This window comes from Narcine bancroftii, chromosome 1 (assembly GCF_036971445.1).
Source record: "Narcine bancroftii isolate sNarBan1 chromosome 1, sNarBan1.hap1, whole genome shotgun sequence".
Taxonomy (NCBI): domain Eukaryota; kingdom Metazoa; phylum Chordata; class Chondrichthyes; order Torpediniformes; family Narcinidae; genus Narcine; species Narcine bancroftii.
Window position 1 is genome coordinate 128,187,434 of NC_091469.1, and position 20,343 is coordinate 128,207,776.

The 20,343-nt window shown below is 38.9% G+C and overlaps 1 protein-coding gene across 11 annotated transcripts in view; it reads right to left on the reverse strand.

Moving 5' to 3' along the window:
* Positions 1–20,343, reverse strand: part of LOC138763897 (microtubule-associated serine/threonine-protein kinase 4-like) — a 588,435-nt gene that overhangs the window by 384,039 nt on the left and 184,053 nt on the right. The gene's annotated exons all lie outside the window — the stretch shown is intronic.

Consider the following 20,343-nt stretch of genomic DNA (forward strand, 5'->3'; position numbering starts at 1 on the left):
ACCTTTTTTTTAATATTTGGTTTTGTAACAGTATTAAAAATGTAGAAGATTGTTATGAATAAGGTCAATTGATGTCATTTCAACAGTTAAGAAATAAATATGGAATTACTCAAAATACCCTCTTTTGCTGAGGGTGTTCTTTCTGGAAAAATTAGGTCCAACAATGTAGTGATTTGGAGGTTCTTATTAGGAGAGGTTATAGTAAGACATTTATTTCTGCTTTGTATTTTATATTACAAGCAGGTACTATTAAAAAGGGAATACATAAATCTAGACAGAAATAGGAGGTTGATCTAAATATTACAATTGATGAGAAAAGATGGGCAGAACTCTGTCAAGACTGTATGACAAATATTATAAAAATTATATACAGTTACATTCAATATAATTATTTACATCAATTAAATTTAACTGCAAAAATTTCACAAAATGAAATTTGATTATCAGATAGATGTTTTAGATATGGTAAAGAAATAAGAACTTTTTTGCATTCTACCTGATCATGATCTAAAGTTAGAAGTTTTTTGGATGGATTTAGGCAAGTTTTTGGAACACATAACTGGGATTGTTATTCCACAAAATCCAGATTTATTTTTGTTGGAGAATATAGAAAGAACAAGACCTGAATTAAAACTATCATTTTATCAAGTTAAATTTATTAAAATAGCTCTAGCAGTAGCAAGGAAGTGTATTGCAGAGACTTGGGTATCATATGTGCATTTGGGCATGGAAAGAATCACTTGGAAATTCAAAGTTTTATACCCTTGGAGAAGATTACATAGAATTTAAGAAATAAATATTCAACTTTTGTACAAATATGGAGCCTGTCTGTGCAAAGTTTATATAATTCTTTTATATAGCTATTATCGTAATTATCTTATATTGGTTTGGGATAAGAGGGAAGGGATTAATACCATGTAATCTCTGTAATTTTCAAACTTTATTAAGTATTGACTTTGTATAGCATAATTACATGGATGAAAACTTTCAATAAAATATTTTTAAAAAGTTTGTCTTGTGTTTTGTGGAAACACCGAAAGGTGCAGGAAACAAAAGTGCCTGGGGATTAAAAAGAACACAAGACCCTTGTGGGTATCAGAGCAGCTTTGGAAACAGGGGCCAAAGAGAAGCCTAGTTGACAGAAGTTCAAGGTTATTCCATGTGCTGAATGGCAAAAGCAGCTGAAGTAGATACTGAGGAAAAAAATGCAAGGACATCCACTTTGGTGCAATGAACAGAAAATTAGAGTATTCTTTAAATGGTGAAAGATTTGGGAAATGTTGGTATTCGAAGAGGTGTGCCTTTGTACATTTAAAGTTAACATATAGGTGAAACAAGTGGATAGGAAAATAAAAAGCACACAGGCCTTTATGACAAAATCATCTGCTTCTAGGAGTAAAGGATCGTACTGAAATCATTTGGTGAGGTCACACTGTGCATAGTTTTGGTCTTCTTACCACGAAGAAATTTAACACAGAAGAAACATGGCAACGACACACCAAACTGACTCTTGGAATGACAGCTCTGACATTCAAGGAAAGGTTGGATGAGTTAGGTTCAAATTCTGTGTTTTGAAAATGATAGGTATCATTGAAGCTTACAAAAGTTCTGCAGGACTAGACATGATGGATGCAGGGTGGAGATCTCACCTGAGTGAAGAGTATAGAACCAGGCATCACAGAGTTTTAGAATAAGTCATTGGCCCTCTGGAACTGAGGAATGCAAAAGCTTGATTGTTAAGTTCATTCAAAACAGAGATCAAATATTTGAACATCAAGGTCATAGACAAAATGTCAGAAAAAGGCAACAAGGCAGACAATTGTCTCTGAGCTTTATGAATGAGCAACAAGATCAAAAGGCCAGACGCCCAACTCCTATTCCTAATTCTTAGGTATGTAAGTTCTTATGTTCCACTCTCATAGAGCGAGTATTCCTTCATTGGCCTGGGAATCTCAAACTCATCAACCCATCTCCAGAGAATCAAAAGACAACAACCTGCTAATGAATACTGAGCAGCACCATGAAGGCAACTAAAGATAGTCTCCAGTTCTGTTCTTGGAGAGGTCCAAGGGTCTGGGCAAACTCTGGACAACAAGGCTGTTTGTACAGGGCAGGAAAGCAATAAATAACAGTGAGGAAGGACAGGAGGTGAGAATAGAGAAGCAGTCAGAGGTCAAGTAGTGGTACTTCAGTTGGTATAAGGACAGTGGTTGAGCCATACCTGAGCATGAACAATTAGCAAGAACCAAACTCTAGTAGGGGGTTCACTGAAAAACTGAAAATGACTAAGGTAAGATAAGGGAGCATGGGATTCAGTTTGGGGAAGGGGAACAGGGGGAAGAAGACAAGAAGCAGGCAACGGATAGGTTGGAATAGGATGCTCAAGGAAGACAGTATTTTCAAGACCAAATCTCTGTGTATGGTTAAGCGAGTGACAGATGTGTGGTTAAATGCTGACTGGCTGCATTACGGTCTGGAGTATCTCCACGAGCATAAAAGCCCTGAAAAAGGTAATGGACACAACCCAGGACATCACAGGCAAACCCCTTTCCATCATCAAGAACATTTACAGAGAATGCTGCTGTAGGAGAGCTGCAACAATCATCAAGGATCCACATCACCCAGCACATGCTCTGTTCACACTGCTACCATCAGCAAAGAGGTATGGGTGCCACAATTCTTGCACCACCAAATTCAGGAACAGCTGTTACCCCTCCACTATAAGATTCCTCAACAACAAACTCAACCAGGTACTCATTTAAGGACTCCTACTTTTGCACTTTATTGATATTTTTCTCCATCATTTTGCACAGTTGTTTACATTTGTTTATTTGTTTACATGTGTACATTGCGTGCATGTTTTTTTTTGCATTTCCAATAAGTGGTAATTCTGCCGTGCCCGCAGGATAAAGAATCTCAGGGCTATATGTACTCTGACAATAAATAAGAATATCCCAAAGACTGTGCATTAAGTCTGTGCAACAAAACATTTTCTCTCTTGCACCCCCTTTTGGCCTCTTTGAGACTTTTTTCTCAAGACCATGGGGTGCAATGACCATCTGAGATTAAAACAATTCACACACAGACAACTTCCACAGTTCAGACTGGATTAGAAGCAAGTCACTCTGCTCCATGGGACTATCAAAGATAAAGATTCCCAAATCAGCTGCTCTTGCTGTGTCAAAAAAAACTATTTGGAAATCAATTCATCATGTGCGATTTGTCACACAAATGAAAATTATTTATTTGAAAAAGACGACAGTAGTTTACAGCCATTCTCATGTAGTTCTTCACGTAGATACAGAGAAAGAAAAGTTTTAAATCCTCCTGTCTGAACTAGATTTACACACAATTGAATCTCAAGTCTACCATTTAAATGACTTTTTATTTAAGTTTTTAAAATACTATGTTCTGGAAATATTAGATTACCAGCAATACCATTTCTTTATGATTGCAAAAATGAAATCTCTGCAAGCCTCCCTCATCATCCTTTGTACCAGCTATTTTGATGAAGCTTAAAATCAGCACCTCTGAGAGCTCCTTCTTTCACTTAGGGTGGTTCAGCTGGATTTCTTTATGCACTTGAGATGTCTAATGCCCCAAGGCAACTACATAAATGTAATATTTTGGATTGTTGTTTGAAAACTAAAAATTGGAATTAAAATGTCTCATAGGAATGTTATTAAACAAAGCACTAACCAATAGATGTTCAGGCAGGTGAGCAAAAGTTTGATTAAAGAAGTAGTTGTAAAGCAGAAATAAAAGGTAAAAAGGCTAAAAGGATTTACGTTGGAAGGATGTGGTATGATTAAAGTACTGTTGTCTGAAGACATGTCATCTTATGATGTTGTGAGGCCAAAGTTAAAGGACCACAGAAATCTCAATTCTATTAAGAAGATTAAGATGGAGAAAGGCTGAGTGTTTTAAAATCAAGGTATCGCTTATCCAGGAGCCAAGGATCGTCAGTGAGCAGCGGGACAACAGGGTAAACTGAGCAGCTGAGTATGGATGACCTTGCACTTACAAAATGTGGAAGATGAGAGGCTGACCTGCAGTGTGTTGGAATAGATGCAACTGGGAGAGAGGGTGAAATGTGGGACTGCAGCTGATGAGTGTGATGTGAGGAACAGGTGATGTTGCCAAGGCAATACCAGACACTTTAGGAGCATGGCATATTTGTGCTTGGCGGTTTGAAAGTTCAAAGTTATTGTCAGAGTACATACATGACATCACATACAACCATGAGATTATTACTTTTCCCCTTCAGACCAGGAAGATTTTCTAATTATTAATAACTCTAAACTACTCAATGTCTAGTGAATGGAATTTGCAATGAGGACCGAGGGCAGGGCTCTCACATATCCCATTAGTGATTGAAGAGAATTTTGATCTGGATGCCAGATGCATCCTCAAGAGACTTCCACCACCTAAAATGACAGAAGGAGAAGACAACGAAAAGAACTGACTCAATTAAATTTCTTGTTTATTTTTATTAAGTGACAACATTGTTTAACGGGTTTAATATATCTTATAGATTGAACTTCAAATAAATGAGGAAGGAGGTGAGGGAGGGAGGGAAGGGAGGGGGGAAAAAATGACACTGTATATATTTAAGAAGAAAAATGTCTGTATGTATCTTGGTCAATATGGTTTATAGTGTGAAAAATAAAAAAATTTAAACAAAGAGACCTGGGTAGGAGGTTGGTAGGTACAACCACCATCAGTGTGAATATGGAAATCTATGGTGTGTTTTCAGATTGTGCTATGACCCAAGGGCAGCACACAATTGGAAAGAGTAAAGATAAAGCAATTGAGGACACAACAGAGTTAAATGTGCACAAACAACAGTGACCATTAAAAAAGATACAAAATAGGTCTCCAGCTGGGACAAGATGGACAAGAATTGTTTCAGGGTTACATTGAAGCTGTTCATAAGTGAGCTGGAAAATTGGAATGGCAAGCAAAAAAAAAAAATCAGAATGAAATGAAATGCACACAAACACCAACATCCTGGAAGCGAATTGACACAAAGGTTCTCATGCTTGATAAAGAAAATGAAAAGCCCAAATCTCACAATCGCTTGTAAAAGAAAACTGGTGAAAAATATGTTTATTAGCTTCTTCAAATGTTTCTACGAATTAAGCAATTTTATCCTTAATCTTTTGACCAGCCCTAGCAAAACAATGAACGGTTAGAACACCATACAAAGTTTGCAAATGTGGGTTTACCTGTGCCACTGTACAGACACCAAAAACAAGCACATTTCTATCCATACTTCGGCCCAAATTGCAAACATCAGCAAAATGTTCAAATGAGTTGCAGTAGATTCATGGAATTGAAACTATGTGGTTATCTCATTAACTGTGGATTTTACATAATATTTGCTGATGCACTGTGTCTTTTCCCCCCATGAATTGGCCAGAGAATTCCAACGCCACGAAGCAGCTTCATAGTTCGAATCACTAAATGACACTGAAAAGCTGCTTAATCCACCCTACAAGATAATCACTCTTCTGACACATGAACGTTGTTACTGCCAATTCTCCATATGTTTGGCTTGTTAAACTGTCCTTTGAAATGGCTGGAGGAAAGAATTGTGCAGGATTTCCTATTAAACAGTTCAGCGCAAAGTAAACAGCTACTATCAATAGCTATAAATAATTTATTGTCCATCCACCTCAACTCAGAGGACAGGTAGTGCAAAATCATAATACCACCCTTCCAGATATTTGCCCAGAATGATATACAAAGGATAGTCAGCTCAGAAACAGTCCATTCAACTCAGCCGAAAATAACAAAGGGAATGAGTGGCAGCTCGTCAAGCAAATGCCTCAAAGTTCCAGTGACCCAGGTTCAATCCTAGCCTCCAGTGCTCTCTCTACATGTTCACTCTGTGACCATGTGTGTTTCTCTCCAATTAAAGAAAATATTTAACCACTAATCACCTTGTTATTCAACTTGATCATGGCTAATAAGCGAAAAATTGACTACATTTCAAATCTCATTTATAAAAATACCACTGGCAGTAGTGAGCCAGAGTTTATAGAAATGATTTAGGGAGATAAATTGGGAAAGGTTTGTTACAGCAGGTTACATTGAAACACTTTAAAACAGATCTTATTTGAAATACTGGAGCTCTGCTAATGCTAAACATATCGGCTCCATAGCTTTTGCAAGAGCTTTGGAGAGTGCCCAAGAGACTTCACTAATGGATTGCTGTTTACAAAAGGCAACAGAGGAACAATCTTGTTGGAGCCACAGATTGTCGGGAATTGTTCTAATAGGGTCATGTGGTTTTGCAAGCAGAGAGAGAGAAACAGGCTTTCTGTGCGTGTGTGTGCGAGAGAGAGAGAGAGAGAGAGAGAGAGAGAGAGAGAGAGAGAGAGAGAGGATCGATCACTTCTACAGTGTTACAGCCAGTAACAGTACCTGGGACTGGAACAGGACAAGCTGGCAGGCTTGTGGAAAGCCCATTTGTAAGTGCTTTGTTCAGCCTGGTCAAAGCCCTTGTGGTTCTTGCAAGAGGAGAGGAGAGGACTGGCTGTCTCATGTTTCACTTGGAATGAGAAACAGAAAGGCACTCTGTGGTGACCTGAAAGAAAGAGGTTATCATCTGGAGAACCTTGAAGGGGACAAGTTTCATCAGCAAGACACTGGAGTGGCTGATTAAAAAGGAATCAGTTGTGGATGTCCTGAAACAACAAATCTCCCTCTAACCAACAAAAACCTTCCTGAGCAGTAACCATTTACCTTTCAAGCACCAAAGCCTGGTGAACTTTATAAATGTTAAATTCTGTGCATAGTATAAGAATTGCCTCCAACCAGTGAACTTGGAGGAATGAGAAGTGAGATTGGACTGTGAACCAAAGAACTTTTCTGAACTTACACACACATTACATCTACGTGCACTTAGAATTAGAAGGGGGTTAAGTTAGGTTAGTTAAGTTAAAGTGTGATTCTATTTTCATGTTTAAAGATAATTAAAAGTAACTTTTGTTTAAGTAACTATGTGTCTTGGTGAACATCTATTGCTGCTGGGTTTTGGGGCCCTCTGGCCTCGTAACAGTAGCAAAAAAATGTATTGCGATCACTTGAAAGTCCAACTCCCCTCTACTTATAGCACAATTTTCTGCGGAAATGACCAGCTGTATACCTATGGAAAAAAAAATCACATAAAACTTTAAAGAATAAATATAAAATTTTTTTAAGGTCTGGCAGCCATATCTCAACCAAAAATGGCATAAAAGTAACTATTATATATATACATATATATATATATATATATATATATATATATATATACAAAAACATAGTTTCCCCAACTGTACTCTATATACTTAAAATATGTGCAAGGTCTGAGAGTGAATGGATCTGAATGTATGGAAAAGGGAGGGGGGCGTGTAAGGAGGAAGGGACTTTTTTGTTTTTGTTTGTTGTGTTTGAGAGAAAAAGTTTAATATATTACATATTTAAAATGTTACTATGTATATTTTTTGGGAAAAACAAACAAAAATTAAAGATTTTTTTAAATGATCATGGTTATTAGAGTTGAGGGGAGAACACCTGGGACCAAAGTTCACTTAAACATATTTGTACCGTTCCCTTCAATAACTTAGTAGCAAGATGCACATACTCGTCACTCTCTTGAATAAAGAGGTTTCTTCCAAATGAAGAAACATCTGAAAACCATTAACCTGAAATGTTATCATTTTTTCTCTCTCCACATATCTTCCCTAAACTCCTACTTCCAGAATTTATTTTTCTATTCCTTCTGAATTTTTGACTTGGATTTTTTTTTAGTCTTGCTTTTATGGAATCCTGATATGCTCTTCCCCACAAGTGAAAACATTCTCTCTGCTTTTGTTTCATTAAAGCACCTCTTAATTTTAAAAGGCTCTCTTAGTTTATTGCCTGTCATCCTTTCTGGAAAGACAGTCCCTACCTGCTTCTTTCTTGATTCTTCTCATATTCATGGTTTTAACTTTGCAAATCTCGGCACCCTCTCCAGTGCCTTCATAACCTTTTTGTAGAATGGCAACAAGAATTGTACAAGGTAGTCAGTTTCAGACTCAGGTCTGAATTATCAACCACCATTCAGTTTCTATTGATGCTATATAACCTACTGAGTTTCTCCAGCACTTTTGTATACTGCACTTGAACCCAGCATCTATAGATGTTCTTGTTTCACTGTACAAGCTGTCTAATCAGCTGCAAAAATTTTCTACTTTTAAATTCTATTCCACTAGATAAAAGTTCTGGTGCATGCTCTTCTTGTTGTATCATCCAGTTAACAGGTGGGATAACTCAACAATTCACTCCATTTCCTGACTAAATAGGGGGTCATTAGGTTCACTGAGTCAATATTAACTCACAGGGCATTTCCCATTCTCTATTAATTTTCTCTGCAACCAAATCAGCATTAAAAGCAACGCACTCCCCTTCCCCTACCAAAGCATATACTGGGGGAAATTACAATAACCGAACAGCCCACACATCTTTGAGATGTGGAAGAAATCCAGAGGCCAGGTTGTAGGAAGTATGAGGAAACAGTTGTGCTGCCAGAGATGTAACTGGTGCACTGTTCTCCAAATCCTTTTGTTCTTCATCTAGACCAACACTTTTCAAGAAATCAAAACAATCCCTATTCATTAAACCAAAATACATTTATTTGTGCTCAATTTAATCTGACAATTATTTAACCCAAAATATTAACTCTCGCTTTTCATGCATATGCAGCCTGATCTACTCAGTATTTCCAGCATTTTTCTAACATTTGCAATTTTCAAAATTTGAAATCATTGACCTATTCTGGACATTATGGGATTGGTGTGGAAGAAGATCAGCCATGAAGTTATTGAATGGCAGAGCCGACTTGAACGGCCAAACAGGCTCCCCTTGTCCCTATTTTCTATGCTATTATTCTACAAGTTCATCAACATCCTCTTGCAATTTGTTGGAGTTAATATCAGTGTAGATTTTGCCTTTAAAATTGGTTTCTTCTACAAACTTTGAAAACATGCTTTTGATCCCAGAGTTTAAATCATGAACACAAAATCATAGGACAATTTATGAAAGTGCAATATGGTACCAGGACTAGTCCTTGTGGAAGACCACTACCCTGTCTCAATCACAGAGAATAGCTACCCTCTTTCCCAAAAAGGATTTTCCCCCATTGTCAAGCACCAGACTATTACAGGTACAACACTACATTTGCATCAAAGTCTAAAACTGGAGTTGATCGTAACGCAAACATACAGAAATTAATGTTAACATACACACCAGATAAAACCCTGCAATTTATCCCGAGTGTGCACACTTCCCCATCTCCTCATACTTGATCGGATAAATTATTCTAACTAACCCGTACAGCTCTCAGAATATTTTACAAAAAACAACCAAGCTGACATAAATATAGCAGAAGTTCAATTGTCCGGTTCGTCTTTGAAAATAAGCACAGCTGCCTCAGTGGTCTAAATCTCGCGTGAAAAATGCAATCGTCTGGATAAGTGGCAGCCTAAAGAAATCTCTTGGTGCCTGCCACATTGACCACCGCCAGTGGGCTGATAACGCCTCAAACCGTGCATCTTGGCGCCTCACAGTTTGGCGGGCAGCAGCCTCCTTTGAAGAAGACCGCAGAGCCCACCTCACTGACAAAAGGCAAAGGAGGAAAAACCCAACACCCAACCCCAACCAACCAATTTTCCCTTGCAACCGCTGCAATCGTGTCTGCCTGTCCCGCATCGGACTGGTCAGCCACAAACGAGCCTGCAGCTGACGTGGACTTTTTACCCCCTCCATAAATCTTCGTCCGCGAAGCCAAGCCAAAGAAAGAAATGTTATGTAGGAGCCTGTTTTCCTGCTCAAATTCTGATTCCTACCCCAAGCCACTTGCTTAAAGCTGGAAACTTCTCCCCTCTTGGAAAAAGAACATGGGGTTTCCTCAGGCTGCACATCAATTTCCTAGATTTTAAAACAGCTATTAACACCAGACTTTTAGGTGCGATCCATTTGGGAGAAAATGACCCCATTTCCCTGTTGCAGCCTCAAGATCTCAGTGAGGAAAAACCCAAGGGCATTAGCATTGTTCAACATACTGCTTTTCAACTCTGAGCATAGTTATGCAATTAATGCTTTGAAAAGGAAATAAGCAATTCGAACTTTCATACAATTGCAGCTTCTTGTGTAGAATAACCTATAACAGACCAACCAAGTCATTATTCCAGCATATTGTGATCGCAGAGGACAAGGCAAAACTTTCATAGTCTAAAGGCAGACAGCAGCGTGGCCATGCAGATCAGCAAAATGACAGATTGGATTCGCTGTTTCTAGTGAATGAACTGAAGATCAACACAGGCAGCAGGAAGAGGCATGCGCTTCTTGTTAGTTAAATCAACTGGGATTCTACCGCTGTGCACCAATAGGCAAGTTCTGCCAGAAGAGCAAACACCAAGTGAGAACAGATTTCCTACTGTTAAATAGACCAGTAATACTCACTGCACAGATTGACAAAAACAATAGCTGTTCAGGTAAGCTGAGTGCATCTGTGTGGCACAAATGGCTAACTGCACCGAGATATGCATTTTTGCTGTTGCTCAGTCAAACCTGATTGATACGTCAAAAATTGTAAAAACTCATTTTAAAATTCAAAGTCTGCAATTATTACATCATAATTACACCAATTAAAATCCACAATAACTGAACAAAATGACCCAGTCTAAAACTGGGTCTAAATCGAACCCCTGCTTCAATTTTCAATGATTTTGATGCGTTTAATACTTAGAAATCTAAACTTTCTCAATCGAATGGCTACATTCGCAGGATAGGTACATTTCAAATGTCTGAACAGATATAAAGAGAATAGTTATCATTTATCACAAGAACAAATGTGCTGTTGTCACTCTTCAAGCTTTTTTTAAAAAAAACTTTAGGTTACTGCATACACAAAGAGTAGTTTTGGCGAAGTAGCTTTCCCTGCTCTTCATCTGTAGTACAACTATTAGTAACTGGTTCAACTAAGAAAACCTGCAGCCATAAACTAGATACTTTTCAATTACACCATTTAGAATGTCTTCTGTCTAAAGCAGCATGTTTTGTAGCATCACGTACCTCAAATTAAGACTCAAATGCTTGCATGTTTAAAAAAAAACATCCAAAGGATTATAGATGAAGATATTAATAATTGAACTAATGCGATGGGAGCCTCATCCCAAGAATAAGGTGCTGATGCTCACCTGAAGTCCTCTTCGCCGGAGAATGCTAGACTCATCCATGTTAGTCAGCTTTTTCTCATTTCTTCCACTGTATGGCCATACTGCAGTGCCACAGACCTCACCATGCTAATTCTGAAGCTTGCAGCTGCTAAACACTTACATCACAGCAATTCCAATTGGAGAGAGAAGGTCAGCTGATGCTTCTAGTTATTCACTCCAGCAACTTCAGGAGCTTATGAATGCTGCTGTGCAGAGCAGCAAGTGGGCTCCAGCAGTGTTCCCTCACACACTTACATTACGTACATGAGCCAGCTCAAAACAAGTACTTTTGTAGTTGTAAGCCCTTCAAAGAATTTCTGAAAATCCAAATGCTGGCAAAATCATTAGCTTTCTCCTTAATCATATCTGTGATAAATGCACCACAAACTGGCTTTAAGGTCAAATACTAGGGCAAAATCAGTGGGTGACACCTCTGCACAGATAGCAGCTGAATTTAACAGCACAAAACTGGGACACAGCTGGTTCGTGGTGCAGCAAAGCTCCGTCTAGCGCTTTTTACAGTGACTTTAAAAAAAAAGCTCAGAAAGCACACGCAGGTTTGACGGCAAAAAGGACTGATCCACTTCTTCAGAGTAATTTATGCAAAATGCCAAAACCACAATCATTTCAGTAAACTTGAGAATTTTTACATGTATGGATCAAGCACAAGAGCAAAATGCCACATCATTCACACACAGCTTAGAATGCCCAGTGTAGGCTGGTCTCTAGAAACAAATTATTACAATATCTCACATAAGCATACAAAAAAAACACAGATGTAGTCATGTGCATTCTCTTTCTTCCTGCTTTTAAAATAATTGGTTTACAATTTTCAGATTCAACCTAGATGAATTTATTTGTCAAAAACATTAAAAGACGAGATCCCCAACACTAAAGGACCTTCTTTTGGCAAATGTTCTGAAATATTCAGCTTGAATATTTGACTCTTACTAAAATAAACCACAATTAAAAAAAAAATAGAGCTTTAACATCATAGCACTTGATAAAAGGATTAATTCTACACAAGAGAACTAACAAATCAACAGGGAGAGTGGGAACATCCCAATCTTACACTAAAACACTCAGCAATGACTATATGCCAATATTTACAGGCCAAATGCCTCTTTCTGCATGCAATCTACTATTCCCAATATTCCAGACTTGGGACTGCCCAACATTAACACAGAAAATGACATTCATCTTTTTAAATTGACTCATTATTTTGAATTTTCCCTTCTTGATACAAGTCAAATGGCGTTGAAAACATTTCCATGTCCAATGCAACAACACTTATGCACAGAGAAGACTTTTTTAAAAAAAAGAAATACTTCTGTGTCTCCATATGTAGAATTCTTCAGATGTTTCCTGCACATTGTGTTCACGAATGCCCATTCTGCAGAAAAGAAGCATTCAATCTTGGACCAATACAAGTCCCATTGTGTGATTGGATTCGAAGTGTAGTGTGGTTTACAGGAAGGTTTTATTTCTGAGTTTGCTCAAAATCAACACTTTCTAGGATTTAAAAAAAGAGTTTAAATCCAAAAGTGACCAGTAAAACAGAAGGCAAAATTTCTACATGCAGCTCATGGTTATATCTGGGAATGAAGCATCTGAAAAATGTGTGGAAAGAGTTTTCAATGATGTTGAGGAGAAAATACTTGATGCAATGATTTGAACTCTAAACTGCCTGTATAACACTTGCTTTCTCAGCACTCAACCTATGGTTTATATCTTTCCATCCAAGTTGATTTTACTTTGGAGAAGTAGGCCTCAAGGGTTGTATGCTCTAGGGAGCAACAAACCAGCACAGGGCACAAGCAGGGAATCACTTCCACCCACAAACCAAGAAGAGTAGCCTTGGAAAGGATCCTACAGGGAAGGTAATCACAGCAGCAGACCAGTAAGGAGTACAGATGATGGCTGCAGCGATTGGAGAATGGCTGGAGAGAATCACGTATTGGAACTGGAAATCGTGAGGGTGCCGATGGCGAGCTGGGCTTCCGAATGGTCTTGGGCGTGAACAGTTTTGTAACCATGAGCTCAGGATCACCACTGAACAGACAAGACGCTGTGTGGCTGCAAAGGAAGCAAATCCCACAGGCACACAGTGCTTATGAGGGATTCTCTTTTGCTTTACTTTCTCATTGATGGGGCACCTCGTTGTGTGCCTTTACAGCAAAAAAAATCAACACTTTGTGCATTTATGTACATGATAATAAAGGAACTTGGATTGTGAAAAAGAAACTCCACCCACCAAATTCCAGAAGTGCCCCTGTGTGAAGAGTCAAGAGTTCCCTCTGCTGGCTGCATTCTTCCTCTAGTTCTGACAACCAGCAGATTAAAGAATGAATAACATTTCAGATCTTCATTATACTTGGTCTGCAGATGTAGGTAAGTTTGGAGGAAAGCAAACAATGGCAACAATTGGCTTTTTAAAGTTTGACATTTCTTCTTTCTCTAATTTTTGGAATATGCTATCCTTTAGTGAGGCAACCATTACCACCCTCCCCCTTCTTCCACCGCCACCAAAAAAAGGTCATAAGGAGGACCCAGCATGTTCACAAAGAAGCATTCCACCTCTGCTCTCTCAAGCAAATGTAAGAAATCTCGAGACATGGCTTCAATGATGAACAGGAGTCAAATATCTGGTCAAGGCTCTTCCTGCAATATGGCCTGCTGAATATGGATTGGTTTCAACAATTTCAACGTTACAAGAGTGATTTATTATAAATCATTGATGAATTCCTCCCAAAGTTTTATGGCTTTATAAATTTGGCCTGTCATTTTTATTAAACCTGCAGAAATCTGAATTTCTCATCAAAACAATAAAGAGCATAAGGTAGACCAAACTAGCTTCAATGTGAGACAAGGCAGGAGTAAAATTCTTTTCACTGAAACACACCTAACACAACTATTAATTAAAGTTTTTAAAGTTTATATACAGTACAGCTCCAATTATCCGAAATAGGATTCTCCAAAATCCTCATTTATCCAAAAAATTTTTTCAGACCTCGGGCCCCTGGCGCCAGCTGCAGCGCAGCGGAGCTCAGGCTCCCGGTGACAACAGCGGGGACCTAAATCTCCCAAATAGGATTGGGACCCTAGAGCACGAGCGAGGCCTAGGTGGGGAATGTGACAGAGTATATAGATGTATATAGATATGTTTGTGGGAGATAAATTGGGAAAGGTTTGTTAGAGTAGGTCACATACAAACACTTTAAAAGAGATCTTATTTAAAATACTGGAGCTCTGCCCATAGTAGATGTATCGGCTCCAAAGCTTTTGCAAGTGTTTTTGAAGAGTGCTCAAGAGACTTCACTAATGGATTGTTGTTTTCAAAAGGCAACAGATGAAAGAGCATGTTGGAGTCGCTGCTGTCTGGAAGAGAGCTTGCTGCTGTAAGAGGATCATATGGTTTTTCAAGCAGAGGGAGTCAAACAGGCTTAGAGAGAGAGAGAGAGAGAGAGAGAGAGAGAGAGAGGGGGGGGCAAGAGTGGGGGAGCGGGAGAGAGAGAGAGAGAGAGAGAGAGAGAGAGAGAGAGAGAGAGAGAGAGAGAGAGAGAGAGATCAATCACTTCTACAGTGTTACAGCCAGCAATAGTACCTGGGACTGGAACAGAACAAGCTGGCAAGCTTATGAAAAGTCCCCTACTTGGAAGGCAGCCTGGTTAAAGCCCTTGTGGTTCATACGAGAGGAGAGAACTAGCTGTCTAATGTTTCACTTGTAATAAGAGAAATAAAAAGGTGACCTAAAAGAAAGAGGTTATCATCTGGAAAACCCTGAAAGGGCAAGTTTCGTCAGCAAGACACTGAAGTGGCTGATGGAAGTACATCAGTGGTAGATGTCCTGGAACAATAAATCTCTCTCTGAAAACCGACAAGAACCTTTCTGAGTGGTAACCATTTACCTTTCAAGCACCAAGGCCTGGTGAATTTTATAAATGTTAAATTCTGTGCACAGTATAAGAATTGCCTGCAACCAGTAAACCTGGAGGAATGAGAAGTGAGATTGCATTGTGAACCTGTAATGGAGTAGATAATTTGGGAGAATTTGGTAAAATTAGAGTAGGTTACATACATACACACATTTTAAAACAGATCTTATTTGAAATATTGAAGAATTCATATTCAGGAACATTACTATGGAGAATACAAAGCACATTCTCAAGTAGGTGTTAATTGAAATCACGTCATGAAATGAATAGACCATTGTTTGGATTGGAGACAGGCTGGCTGGTTGAATAACTGCTTCTGACCTTTCTACAAAGTGCTCACAGAAAGGTCACTCCTGGGTTTTGTTTACCTAAGACAAAAGCTTGACCAAGAAGGATAACTCCTGTTGTTTGCTAAAGAAGGTGGGGTTTTTTGCAAGTGAGAGTCACATGGATTTTCTGGTAGTTGGAGAGAGAGAGAGGGGGGGTGGGGTAAGACAAGCTCAACAAGCTCTCTCAGCCAGTGTGTGTGTGTGTGACACTGAAAGAGATTGAACAGTCACGGCTGAAACTTGTTGGGAACAGAAAACTTGTTGGAAACAGAAAGCTCCATACTGGCGGATAGTTGGAAGTGCTATCTGTCTGATGTTTCTCTTGGAATAAGTGGAACAGAAAGGAACTCTGTGGTAGCCTGAAAGAAAGAATTATGTTCTGGAGAAACCTGATAGGGCAAGTTTCATCAGAAAGATATTGAGGTCACTAATCGTGGTACCTTTGTTGTGGAAATCCTGGAACAACAAATCTCTCTCTGCAAACCTACAAAGAACCTTTCTGAGTGGTAAACATTTACCTTTCGAGCACCAAAGCCTGGTGAATTTTATACATGTTAAATTCTGTGCACAGTATAAGAATTGCCTACAATTAGTGAACTTGGAAGAATGAGAAGTGAGATTGAACTGTGAACCAAAGAACTTTTCTGAACTTGCACGCACATTACATACACGTGCACTTAGAATTAGAAGGGGGTTAAGTAAGTCAATAGAGATAAGTTAAAGTTTGATTCTATTTTCATGTTTAAAGATAATTAAAAGCAACTTTTGTTTAAGTAACCATTTGTCCATTGCTGCTGGGTTTTGGGGTCCTCTGGGCTCGTAACAGGAGGTGTCAGTGATTGGTGATGGCCAGCATTTTTTGGTGAGAATTAAACTTTATTTTAATGGTTTGTTGTTGTTTAAACATTATTATAAGTGGCTTGCTGTTGCTACTGGGCTGTTTTTTAAAAAATGACCAGTTCCCCGGAAAAAAAATTGTTTTTCCAAACTGGCCCAGTCCCAACTGTTTCAGATAATCAGAACTGTACTGAATATTTGTTACAAAATACAGTGAAATGAGTTCTTGTGAAAACAAAACAAGAAATTCTGGAAGTATCATCAGGTCTCGCAGTATCCATTGGAAGTAAAGAAATTACCGATGTTTAGGGCCAGAGTCCTTCTCCAAGGTGCAAAAGTCCACAGACACTGTGATTGTAGTAAAAACACAGAAATTCTGGAGGAGCTCAGCAGGTCTAGCAGTGTCCATAGAGGGTGAAGATATATTACCGATGCTTTGGGCCTGTGTCCTTCTTCAAAATACGAGGAAAAAGTAGCCAGGCGCCTAGCAAGTCTGCAGAAGTTGTTGAGGCACAAGGGAGACTTGCTGAATGAACTTCCTTGGACTTCTAAGATAGAAGGTGGGCTGTTGAGCTTTCTTGACCTTTGGGTAAACCTAGATGTTGGGGTTTAACTGCAGTTAGTTTTGAAGGAATTGTGTTAATATTTAATACAATAATATCATGTATTTTATGAGTAAAGTTATTTTGTGGGTTGAATTCAGGGGCACACATAATTACACTCAGTCCTTTGTCTGTTTATTCATTGTTCTGCTGGTCACTTGGTTGCTTAAAGAGACAGTGTGACTGTTAATTCAAAGCTGTAAACAGTTATCAAACTCTTTATGACTGTTGTCCATTGAGAACAATAGGTGTTTGCTCAGAAGCATCTGTGTACATACACAGCCATTTTGCTGGCTGTTCCCATCAGACAATTTGGGGTCAAGCCTATTCATACTTTTGGAAGAGGTGAAGTTTTAAAAATAGAAATTATGTCATGTCACATGATTAAAGACATTTTCAGAGAACATATTACTGAAACAGAGACATTTAGAAACCAGAAGAAGGTGCTTGACCATCCTGTAAATCACACAGGATTGAAATCCAGTAACAATCCTTTAGAGAAGGAAGGCAGCTTGTGTTCTACTCGTGAAAAGGAAGAACACAAAAACAGCAGTTTTAAAGAATATAGCTACTTCAGCTGTCTCTTTGAAAAGCGGAGATTAATTGTGCCCATTTTTACATGGCCACTTCATGAAACCCTTTCCTGGGTTTGTAAAATCATCGTGGAAGAAAAACAAGTTCTGAAATTTCCATGAAAGAGAAGAAAATCATTTGGATGAAAAAACAATTCTTTGAAAACAACTCTTCAAGAAATCCGTGAGTTTTGAGAAGACTGATGCCTCACACTTAATGTATAATTGTTTTTGAACAGCAGTAAAGAATGAGTTTCAAGACAAAAGCTTTCTGAGACTGAAGTTTAAAATAATCTCATCAGAATTAAGTTTAAAGTGCAATAATATGGGCTTGGACACACTGGGAAATAGCTTCTTCCCACAGGCTGTGAGACTGATGAATACTAATTGATTCAATTTCAAATTCAGATTTATTGTACATGACATCACATGCAACTGAGAATTTTTTTTCCTTGTGAGCAAGGCATAATTACCACTTATTGGTAGGGCAAGTAAAAAACTGTACTCAATGTACGCAAGTAAACAATAATAAAATGTACACAAACTGTGCCATATCGAGAGAGAAAAAAATCATTGAAGTGCAAGAGTCCTCAACCGGGTCCCCAATTAAGTCTGATGTTAAAGAGTCTGATTGGGGAGGGGTAGCAGTTGTTCCAGGACCTGGTGGTGCGAGTCTTGTGGTACCGAAATCTATTTCCTGATGGTAGCAGTGAGGACAGAGCGCATGCTGGGTAGTGTGGTTCCTTAATGATTGCTGCTGCTCTGCGACGGCAGCGTTCTCTGTAGACGTTCTCAATGGTGGGAGGGTTTTACCCTTGATGTCCTGGGCAGTATTCACTTCCTTATGCTCAGGGGTATTGGTGTCCCAAGACCAGACTGTGATACAGCTGGCCAGCAGACTTTCAACCACACATCTGGAGAAATTTGCCAGGATTGCCGATGTTTTGAATTTCTGTCACAAATTCTGCTTCAACTGTCCCCTGGCTAAATGCCATAAACTACACTATTTCACATCCTTGCTGACATCTATGAGGGAATAGGACCTTGAATCTGTCATGCAACTCCACATCAATCAATACTTCCCAAGCTTCTGATTAGATTAGATTCAACTTTATTGTCATTGTGCCAGTAAAGTACAAAGCCAATGAAATGTAAAATGCAAGGGGATAAAACCCTGTATCAAGTTTATGCAAACGTGGATGATACAGAACCATTGCCCTCCCTCACTTGGGTCAGTCTGACCAACTTTCACTATTTATGATTCCTGTTATGTCTCTGTGTAACTTAGGAGGCTTCTTAAATAACTTAGAGATGCAAGATTCAAATAACAGAAGAGATTTTACTTACTGATGTCTTCCACCATCTCAGGAAACTGTTCACACACACACCCCACAGTGGTGCACTACAGTTACTACAGTGAGAAGTTCTTATACGGTTACAAAATAGTTCACATTATCCTAACTATATAACATCCCTCCTTCTCAGGATAAAGAAAAAATTTAGTGTTCTTTATCACTTTCTTTCTAGTGCAACTTAAGTAACTGAATTTGTGGACTAATTTATTTAATTATTTTTTAAAAGTTCTTATCGATATCACACTGGTGGCAGTATGATTCCTTCACAATCTTGTGCATTTGGCTGTGACCATTGGGTGCTGTGTTGCTGGTGCATGTGTAAGTGATGTAGCTAGTGGTGCTTCACCTGACAACTGCTGTGTTGATGTTTCTGTATTAGTGGTTGTGGTCTCTTTACTTGATACCTCACTTGATATTGGTGTTGCAGGTTTTGCAGATATTAAAGCTTTCTGCTTCATCACATCTTGTGTCGGCCAGATGTGAATTCTGTTCCTCCTCAGCTGATTGCCAGAGTCTGTCTCAACAATGTACGATCTTGGTGTCTTAGCTTCTCTGATAACCTTTGCTGGGGTCCATGTTTTCAACATCAGCTCTTGAATATGCACATGCTGCGCTCTGAAGAGTTCTGGCAGTGTTTGAGCATGTTTGTTATAATGCTGGCGTCCTTCTTGCATGTCAGCCAGTCTTCTTCTGGTTTCCTCCTGGTCTTGGAGGGTGTATTTTGCTTAGCAGAGTTGTTTTGTATCTCCTGCCATTTAGAAGTTCTACCGGTGACTTCATGTCACCTTTAAAGGATTTACTCATAATGACAGAAGAGCGAGGTATGGGTCTTATTTTGTTTCGCAACACTTAACTAGTGTACGTTTCATAGTTTGCACTTGTCTTTCAATGAATCCAAGAACTTTGGGGTAGTAGGGGGATGACGTAGTGATAGCAAGCCCATACCCTGCAGACAGATTTCTGAATTCTTGTGATGTGAACTATATTCTACTGTCACATATTTTTGATGAATGGAAACAGTAACAAGCTACCATTAAATACCACCCTTGATTCTTGATGAACAAGCTTGCTCCCACTGTGTGCCATGGCCTGGCAGGTACTTCTGTGGAAATCATTTCCTCTTTTTGTTGTGTTTCTGTTGATGCTTTTAGATATCTTCTTCGACTGGATCTCATAATTGACAGAGATCTTCAGCAACTCTTGGCAGCTATACAGACCTAGAATTGCTGGCCTGTCTGCATCTACCACGTAGAATATACAGAGCATGTTCTTTCCCTTATGGCAGCCATTGATCTTAGCTCTCCCTGACTGCTTGATCATAAGTCCACCATAGGCCTATGAAGTAACATTTGCTATTTTCAATCCACTGTCTTTCGGATATCCTTTTATTATGTTCTCTGGGAATATCTGGCACTAGAGTCTGAGTGGAAGGACGTTCCTTTGTGATCCAGTATCCAGCTTCAC